This window comes from Microcebus murinus, chromosome 11 (assembly GCF_040939455.1).
Source record: "Microcebus murinus isolate Inina chromosome 11, M.murinus_Inina_mat1.0, whole genome shotgun sequence".
In the NCBI taxonomy this organism is placed as follows: Eukaryota; Metazoa; Chordata; class Mammalia; order Primates; family Cheirogaleidae; genus Microcebus; species Microcebus murinus.
The window spans coordinates 87159952-87169669 of record NC_134114.1 but is presented as its reverse complement, the minus strand read 5'-3'; positions in this window follow the sequence as shown (position 1 = coordinate 87169669).

The following is a 9718-nucleotide window of genomic DNA, read 5'->3' as shown; positions in this document are numbered from 1 at the left end:
GATATCAGAAGTGAAATAATAGAGTTCCCTGCCTTAAAAAAATTGAAAAGTTATACTTAACAAAGGAAATATATTTAAGACACATTCGCATGGAGAAGGATTTGATGAATAGTAGTGCCACTAGTACAATTAGTGTGCTTATTAATTCTATGTACTTTGGTATAAGTTGAGTGGAGTGCTTTAAAGTATTTGATATTATTATCAGCAAAAACAAAAATGGAAAGATTGATTCAGTCTATTATAGAAAAATTTTATGTATTAAAATTTTATTTATAAAATTTTTCAGTGATCAGTCTTTGAATTCTACATGATTTATTTTAGACATATTGAGCTAATTACATATTTTTTTCTTTTCCCAAAGACCAAATATAATTTTGTTAATGGCAGGTTTTTTCCCTTGTTTACATAATAGATAATCAGTACTAATTGATCCTAGGATTGGTATTTATTTTAAAAATGTTTTTGTCCTTATAATTGTCTTAGTAGATTATAAAGAGTACTGTGATAATACATAGTTCTAAAACTTAGTAGGTACTTTAATTTTTGTTTAAGCAAAAGGCATTTAATATATTTATCACATAGGTCCAAGTAGAGACAATTAAAAAACACAAACAGGACAAAATTGGCACCACAGCTTAAGATACAGAAATCAAAGAAGGGATGACCTAAGAATAAATGAAAAGAACACAGGGAGAGAAGCTGGACAGCCTAGGTCAAGGACACCTGCTCTGAGTAGGTTTCTTGCAGGTACCTAAAGGCTATGGGATGTTTCCAGAATTTAGTAGCATTTGTGTTCAAAGCTTTGCCCATGTTGGCTTCTAACAGGCTCTGGGTGGAGAGCAGGATGATCCTGACATACAGGGCGGTCCACTTGTTCTTTGGGACATCCAGGCAGATATTACCTGGGTGTGCATGTTGCAGTGGTGGTAGCCAGGTATGAGGAACTTCCCTGTGAGCACAATGTAAGTATAGCCACTGGAGCACTCCAGGGAGAGCTTATACCTGAAGATTTCATACACTCTTGCCACTGCCCCTTGAATGATTCCTACCCGTTTGGAAAGGTGGTCTGATTCAAGGAAGGCAGGAATTCTTTTGTTGCCAAACATCATGAGGGTCATCAGCTCCATCTGTCACCTCTTGCCAAAGGAGTCCTGGGTGGTGGCTCACTGGGTCAGCTCCCTTACCAGCAGTGGTGACGATGCTGGTGGCAGCTCTGGGAGGCCATCCTCACCATGATTCTTTAGCAAAAATAGTACCAGTTGAATATTCGTTCAGTCATTAATGAATTCCTGCAACACCAGGCACTATGCTACGTGATTATTATATTCTTTCACCATGGAAGGCTTTGGAAAATAAGGGGGAAAAACTCATCTAACATCCCAGTTATAAACTGTTAATTCTTAGGTATGTTTTCCTTTTTTCTTTTTCTCATTTTAAATCTTAATTTCTTTCAAGACAAATAGAAATTCTTAAAGTAGTGAATGGTAGCTAAAATTTGGTAAATTATGAAAATAGAATTGGGTCAAGAATGAATTAGAGTGTGACCAATTTCTGTTGGAAAATTGAGGGAGAATCAGGGATATTCCTCATGTCCTTTCAGGGTGATCTTTCACAAAAAAGTCCACATTCTTTGCCAGTAGGCAACAACTTCTGTTTATCTCTTCAGTAGCTGATAATTAGGATAGCTTATATTCATTTAAATATATAACTTTTACAGAAATTGTGGAAGCTGTTATACAGTTTATGAAATACATTTAAACCTTACTGATTATAATCTTAAGAATAAACTGGTCTTTTGTAGTACTTTGCATCACTTAGTGACTGGGATATGTTCTGAGACATGCATCCTTTAGGTGATTTTGTCAGGAGAAATCAGAGTATAGTGACACAAGCCTAAATGGCATAGCCTACTACACACCTAGGCTATATGGTACAGCCTGTTGCTCCTAGGCTGCAAACCTGTACGGTATGTTACCGTTCTGGATACTGTAGGCAATTGTAACATAATGGTAAGTGTTTGTGTATCTAAACATAGGAAAGGTACAGTGAAAATACAGTATAAGAGATTTTTTAAGAATGGTACACCAGTATAGGTATTTACTGTAGATGGAGCTTGCAGAACTGGAATTTGCTCTGGGTGAGTTGGTTTGGGAGTAGTGAGTGCATGTGAAGGCCCAAGACATTAGAGTGTATTACTGTAGACTGTATAGACACTGTATACTTAGGCTACACTAAATTTATTTTAAAAATTCTTTGTTCAATAATACACTTAGCTTACTATAACTTTTCACTTTATAAACTCTTAAATGTTTTTAACTTTTTAACTCTTTTTGTAGTAACATTTAACTAAAAACACATTATACAGCTATACAAAGGTGCTTTTTCTTTATATCCTTATTCTGTAAGCTTTTTTCTGTTTTATTTTTATTTTTTACTTCTTAAACTTTGAGTAAAAACTAACACAAACACACACGTTAGCCTAGGCCTAAAGGGTCAGGATCATCAATGACACCATCTTCCACCTCCACATTGTGCCACTGGAAGGCCTTCAGGGACAATAACACATGTGGCTGAAATCTAGGATAACAATGCCTTCTTCTGGAATAGCTCCTGCCTGAGGCTTTCACAGTTAACTTTTTAAAAATATGTAAGTACACTCTAATGTTTAAAAAGTACAATGTAGTAAATACTAGATGACAGGGAACTTTTCAGCTCCAGTATAACCTACGGTACCACAGTCGTATATGCAGTCTGCCCTTGACAAATGTTTCTCTTGTGTGTGACTGTAGTTCTCATTCTGTATCACTGACTCTGAACAAGTCATGATATATTTGAATAATGAAAACTATTTTTAATTTTACAGGTAAAATATACAAATTAGAGTTGTAGAATGTTTTGATTTCTTTATGTCAAAACTTCTAAAAAATTTGTAGTAATTTTAGATTCACAGAAAAATGGCAAAGTTAGTACAGAGAGTTCCTATGTACCCTTCATCCAGTTTCCCCTAATGTTAATACCTTATATAAACATGGTATTGGTTGATACTGTTAACTATACCAAAGACTTTATTTGGACTTTACCAGTTTTTCCAATAATTTCCTTTTTCTGTTCCTGGACCCAATTTTAAATACAATGCATTTAATCATCATGCCTCCTCACTCTAACAATTTTCCAATCTTTCCTTGTTTTTCTACCGTGACATTTTTTAAGAGTGCTGATTAGATATTTGGTAGAACATCCCTTAATTCAGGTTTGTCTGATATTTTCTCATGATTTTGCTGAGATTATAGTTTTCTGGGGAAGAAAATACTACAGTGGTGAGGTACCCTTCTCATTACATTATTATATCGGGGTGTAGGTGATACCAACATGACTTATCACTGGTAACAGGAACCTTGATCACTTGGTTAAGATGATATCTGCCAGGTTTCTCCGTCATAAAGTTATTTTTCCATTCCGTAATCTGTGGAAGCAAGTTACTAAGCCCGACCAGTGCTCAAGGGGAGAGGAATTAAGCTCCACTTCTTAGAGGAGGGTATCTACATATATTTGAAATTCTAATGTAAGGGAAATGGTGACCCTTCTCCATTTAATCATTCATTTTTCAGTATAGGCACATGGATATGTATTTTGTGTGTGTATGTGTGTGTGTGTGTTAGTTACAATCCAATACTGTAATTATATGTTTTGTTGCTGAAAGTTCCCCAGCTTTGTCCATTGGGAGCCGTGTCCTTTTGACATGCCCCCATTTTTTCTCCTTAGCCTTCTTTACTTTCTGGCACCACAAGATGCCCCAGGCTCAACTTGAGTTTTCTCTGTCCCAGCCCTAGAATGAGTCATTTCTCCAAAGAGCTCTGTTCCTTTTATTGAAGTATGATATTTAGAACCCACAAGATTTGAGTACTGGATGTATTTTTTGTTGTTGGGGTTTCACTGCTTCTAGAACTCAGTGAACAGAGTGTACATACATATTTCCAATGACTTTTGTGTTTATCTTTATGTATATATTTAAAGTATGCCAGAGTTCATACTGGTATCTCCAACTCCTAATTCAGCACCATAGGGCTCATTCTATTATTAACTTTCCCCCTTTATTTATAACTCCTTTCTCTGCCAGTGAGAAACCTAATTCCCGTTATCTACAATTTACTTACCTATTGTTTCAGCCCTAATACACATATAAATTAGTTTCAGAATTGCTAACCCAGTACACTTGTGAGAAATTTACCTACTGGAGTACAATGTTTATATACATTTCTTTTTGTCTTTATCCTTAAAGTGTTAGTCAAAAAACATTCCAAAGTTACTTAAGGCAGCACCTTTTTTCCCTTACAAAACTTTTTTAATGACTATTTTTTACTAGAAATCAAAGAGTGACTTTGGGGTGATACAAGATTCTGACTACACTATAGCTAGCTCACCATCAAAAACAAGAAAATGTATAAAAGACAGTTAAAGTAGAAACCTGTTGCCACTTAAAATTGTTCTTGCCTTCCTGTCTCAGCTGATTGTCCAACAAATCCAACTCTAGTATCTTTCCACTGCTTTTACTGATTTTCTAGATCACTTTTTAAAAATCTAAAACTTGTGATTACTAAAATTGAGTCAAAAGTTTTCAACTGGTGAAATTTGTCTTCCTGCTATTTTGAATAAGGCCTTAAAAATGAAATGATGTTTGAGGATTGTTAGGAGTAAGTGGGAATGAGGTTAGAAAGAGTCTTAATTATCTTTTTAATTGTGTTTCTTTAAAGGAAATTATTCTCCATGTTTAAATAATGAAACACCTTTGTGCTGAAAGCCAAAATAAGAGAATTTTTGGTCACTTTCATAATACATCATAATGCCCTGAATTGAATGAATTAGTTTTCCTTTAGGCCTCAACTACTTTTTTCTTATGTAACATGACATGAAAGAATATTGTTGGGTCAGAAAGATAGAACTTAAACTCTGGCCTGCTAATGTTGTGCAAATATAGGAGAAAGAGTGTTTATGACCTAAGGGAACTAAGTTTTGGAATTTATTATGTAAATTCACACATTCAACAAATTTATTGAACATTCAGCAGTATGCAATGAGTCAGGGATATAAACATGAATGATATAATCCTGCCATCGAAGAGTGAGCAATATTTTGGGGGAAACAAAGCTAATTTTCAACTATGAAGGGCAGAGAATTTTTCTGATGTTTAGGTTTAATAAGAATTGAGGTAGTTCTTGAATTAAAATTGCTTATATGTTACGTTGTCTACTTTTTTTTTTAAACCATAGTTCACACTTTAGAGCTGACTGGCTATTGCATCTTTTTTATCAAAATGAGGTTTAGAGGAAAAGTGCACAGTCCATTAACTGAATTTTCTTCATCTTTTGACATCATTGTGCTCAAAAGTTGTACTTTATATTTTGAAACTTGTACTTTTTCTTAGATAAAATTGTAGGAGCTATCCTTTGAGAATGTATGTGTGTTTGCAAGTGACTTTTTTTTTTGTATTTTGAACTCATTAAAACTGACCCATGCTGTGCATTCAGAATTTGTGCTCACCATGATTGAAAATCAGTCAGTCTACCAGGTTTGGTAACAAAAGCTGTTCTTTGTAGTCAGGAATTTCAAATAATTTCTTTTTTATTAAGACATAGAATTGGCAGAAGAATAAAGATGAGTGGAGGATCAAAAATAAATATTATATTTTAACCTTTTGTTAATTTTTTAAGCCATCAAAAGTAATTAAAAAAATTTAAAAATCTTGAAACTGATCCAGAAAAATTAATGTGTTGGCTACCACATGAAAAGGGGAAATTTGGCTTAGATCAAATTTTTTTTCTTTTTTCTATTCTGTAACCTCTGTTTATACACTGGTCATAACATTGTCACAGGTAAAAATGATTTGAGGACATTAATCAAATAAAAATGCACTTCTCCTTTGCTAAGCTAAGGCACTAAGCAAAGCGTAATGAGACCCAAGATGGAATATTTAGAGCAGCAATGGTCTGTGTGGGGTTTTGTTTTGTTTTTAACCTAATCTGAATTAGTGTTTTAACAATTGTATTTTAACTTGTTTATACTTAAAAGTCCATTCTAATTTATTTGGACTTATGTTTACCATCTTATTTTATCACGCTTTTACTTAGCTTTGATTTCTCATTTCCTACCTTCAAGGAGATTGTTTTCTCTATTTCTTTTTCTTTCTATTTGTTTAGAATTTATACACTCTACTTTTTAGAAAATATTTTTTAGTGGTTACCTTTACATTTTTAACATGAGTACTGGCTTGAACTGTGGGCCCCAAAAGATATGTCCACCCAGAATGTTAGCGTATGACCCTATTTAGAGAAAGGGTCTTTGTAGATGTAAAGGTAAGATCTCAAGAGAGGCATGGAACAGGTTCTTCTCAGAGACTCCAGGAGCAACTTATCCTGTCCACAGCTGGATTATGATCTGGCTTCCACAACCTCGAGAGAATGAATTTCTGTTGTTTTATCTTAGCTACCAAGTTTGTGGTAATTTGTTATGGCAGCCCTGGGAAACTAATACAACGTGTATTGTGTTTTAACAGGGCTATACATAGTACAAGGACCTTGGAATGTTTTAACTTCTACCATCTTGCCCTCAGTTTTCAGGTTGTTAAAAATCTCAGATGTTTGTTTCACCTTGGTTTTAACCCTCCTCCCATCCTAATGAATCATTGTGTTGTCATTGTTGTTTTAGTTTGTGTCCAAATGTACTTATTCACCAGTTTTTTTGATTTTCATTACTTGCATTCCATTCTTTCCTTTGGGGAAAATTCTTCTTTCTAAACTATTAATAAAAGAAGTATTAATAATATTCTTCTTTTGAGAGCAGAGGAAGAAGGGTACTATGTGTATTAAACTATGTTCTCTGAGAGTTTTTTCTAAGCATTTTGTAGATACTAATCCATTCATTGTCTTTTGTCCTCTAATGTTGCTGAGTTTTGTCATTCTTTGTTCCATTGTGAATAATCTTTTTTTCCCTGTCATTTCTTTTTAGATTTTCTCTCTCTTTTGCATTTTGCAGTTTCATTGTGATGTGACTAGGTTTGGATTTATTTATTTTTCCTGCTTGTGACCTCAGTATGATTCTTCAATCCATGGACTCATGTCTTTTTTTGGTTCTGGAAAATGATTACCCATTATAGCTTTATCTATTGATTCTTTCTCATTCTTTTATTCTTTCCTTCGGAAGCTTATACTAGGTATATTGTTAGACTTTTTCATCTATTCTTTGTGTCTTAACTTTTATATCTTCCATCTCTCTGTACTTGACTTGTAATTTTAAATCTTTCTCCCATTTACAAATTCTATTACCTCCTATCTAATCTGCTAGCACATCTATTGTTTCTAAATTTCTATGCCTATATTTTTATTTCTAGAAGTTCTATTTTCTTTTCAAGTTTACCTGTTCTTTTTTTCTGTTTCTGTGTATCTTATTGAAAGCATCCCCATGTCATGATCTCCTTTAGTTAGACTACCTTGAGTTCCTGGGGTGTAATCCTTCTGCTGTCATGCTGTTCGCTTCATGATGGATACTTTCCTCATGTAAATTGTAATTTTATTTTTGTAGCTATGCTCAGCATTTGGTATTTTTTCAAGTGAAAACCTGTATGTCCATAGCTTTGGGAGTATTCCTACAGAGCAATCAGGGCCGCAGCGCTTCCAGAACCAGTTTTTTTCAATATTAAATTTCCAGCTTGGGCATTTTATATAAAGAGGATGGAGTTCGTTTGGATTTGTGCACAAAGTACAGGCTTTAAGCGTCAGTTTCTCATGGGAGCATTTTATTTTTTAATCTAACCCCAAATAATGGGCAGCCAACAAGGGATTCTTGCTGTGTCCTTGGACTAGAAGGTTAAGGTTTTCTTGGCCTCCTTTACTGAAGAAATAGTCTTTCCAGTGTTTCTGCTAGTATGTGGAATTCAGTAGCAGCTTTCTGTTTACCTAGGACTCAGGGAGATGCCTTTCGTAGGGGCTGAAACCTCAGTCCCTAGGCAGAAGACATTCCACCCCCATTGGTGTTGGTGTTAGCTCTGCACTTACTGCCCTAGCTTTGAATTTCCCCCTTCATTTTTGAATCTTAAGGATTTTCCTTTCTTTCAAGCTTAGCCATGTATTTAAAAAAAAAAAATTGTGTGTATTTATCCAGCATTTCCATGTGTTTGGAATTGGAGAATAGTCTATACTAAGCTAGTCCATCAATCTCATTTCAAATTGCATTGGGTCACAAGTACCAAAGTTATTAAAGGATAAGGGATTTTCTGTTTCATAAATTAGAGTTGATTCAAGGTCATTCTTATATTGATATTCTCTGTAGAGTTCAGTTACATTCTGTTAATGGATCAGAAAAGAATTATAATTGGGCTGAAAATCATATATGACCTTAGGTACACTCATGGAATTCGGTTCTGAATGTGAACATTGTCATTCCTCTGCCACAGTAGAAAACAAAGTTGTGGCTGGGCATGGTGACTCACTCTTGTGATCCTAGCACTCTGGAAGACCAAAGTGAGGGGATTCCTTGATGTCAGGAGTTCAAGACCAGCCTCAGCAAGAGTGAGACCCTGTCTCTACTAAAAATTGAAAGAAATTAGCTGGGGAACTAAAAATATAAAAAATTGGCTGGATGTGGTGGCACATGCCTGTAATCTCAGCTATTAAGGAGGTTAAGGCAGGAGGATCTCTTGAACCTAGGAGTTTGAAGTTGCAGGAGTTTGAGGTAGGTTGACACCACGGCACTCTAGCCCAAGCAACAGAGTGAGACTCTTGTCTCAAAAAAAAAAAAAAAAAAAAAAACAAAGAAGGCAAGCAAAGTTGCTTAGAGCAACCTGTAAAGAGGCCAAGATTTGGGACTGAGAACCTTTTGAGCCACTGAACCTGTCTTCATTTTGTAGTCACAGACTGCTGTAGGCCCAGCTTAAGTAAGCCTTCCTACAATAGGTCCAGGGTTAGAGGAGGATGAGAGTTTGTCTAGTGCATTTCCTCTACTTTACTAGAAAAATTCACTCATGCTTTGTTTTGCTGTATAAAGTACCACTTTTGTTTTTATTGTTTTTTTTTTTTTTTTTTTTTTGAGACAGAGTCTCACTGTGTTGCCTGGGCTAGAGTACTGTGGTGTCAGCCTAGCTCATAGCAACCTCAAACTCCTGGGCTCAAGGGATCCCTCTGCCTCAGCCTCCCGAGTAGCTGGGACTACAGGCATGCACCACCATGCCCGGCTAATTGTTTCCATATATATTTTTAGTTGGCCAATTAATTTCATTCTATTTATAGTAGAGACGGGGTCTCACTCTTGCTCAGGCTGGTTTTGAACTCCTGACCTTGAGTGGTCCTCTTGCCTTGGCCTCCCAGAGTGCTAGGATTATAGGCAGGAGCCACCACGCCCGGCCTGTTTTTATTCTTATTTACTCATATGTGCAGCATATAATGTTTAGTGGCTCTTTAAAATAATGTCATAAACCTCTAGCAATGTGCTAATATCTCGAGGTAGCTGAAAGAAGAAATGAGTATTTAATATATCCTTTCAACCTAAGTACTCCATTTAATATATATTATATATTGACCCTTAAGACACTCTATTTAATATATACATATATGAATATAAGGAGTTATATATATATATCGTATATATATAGCTATATACACATACATTTCTATGTAGAGGAAGAGATCCCTCCTAAGACACTATTTAATATTAATATATATCCAAATGA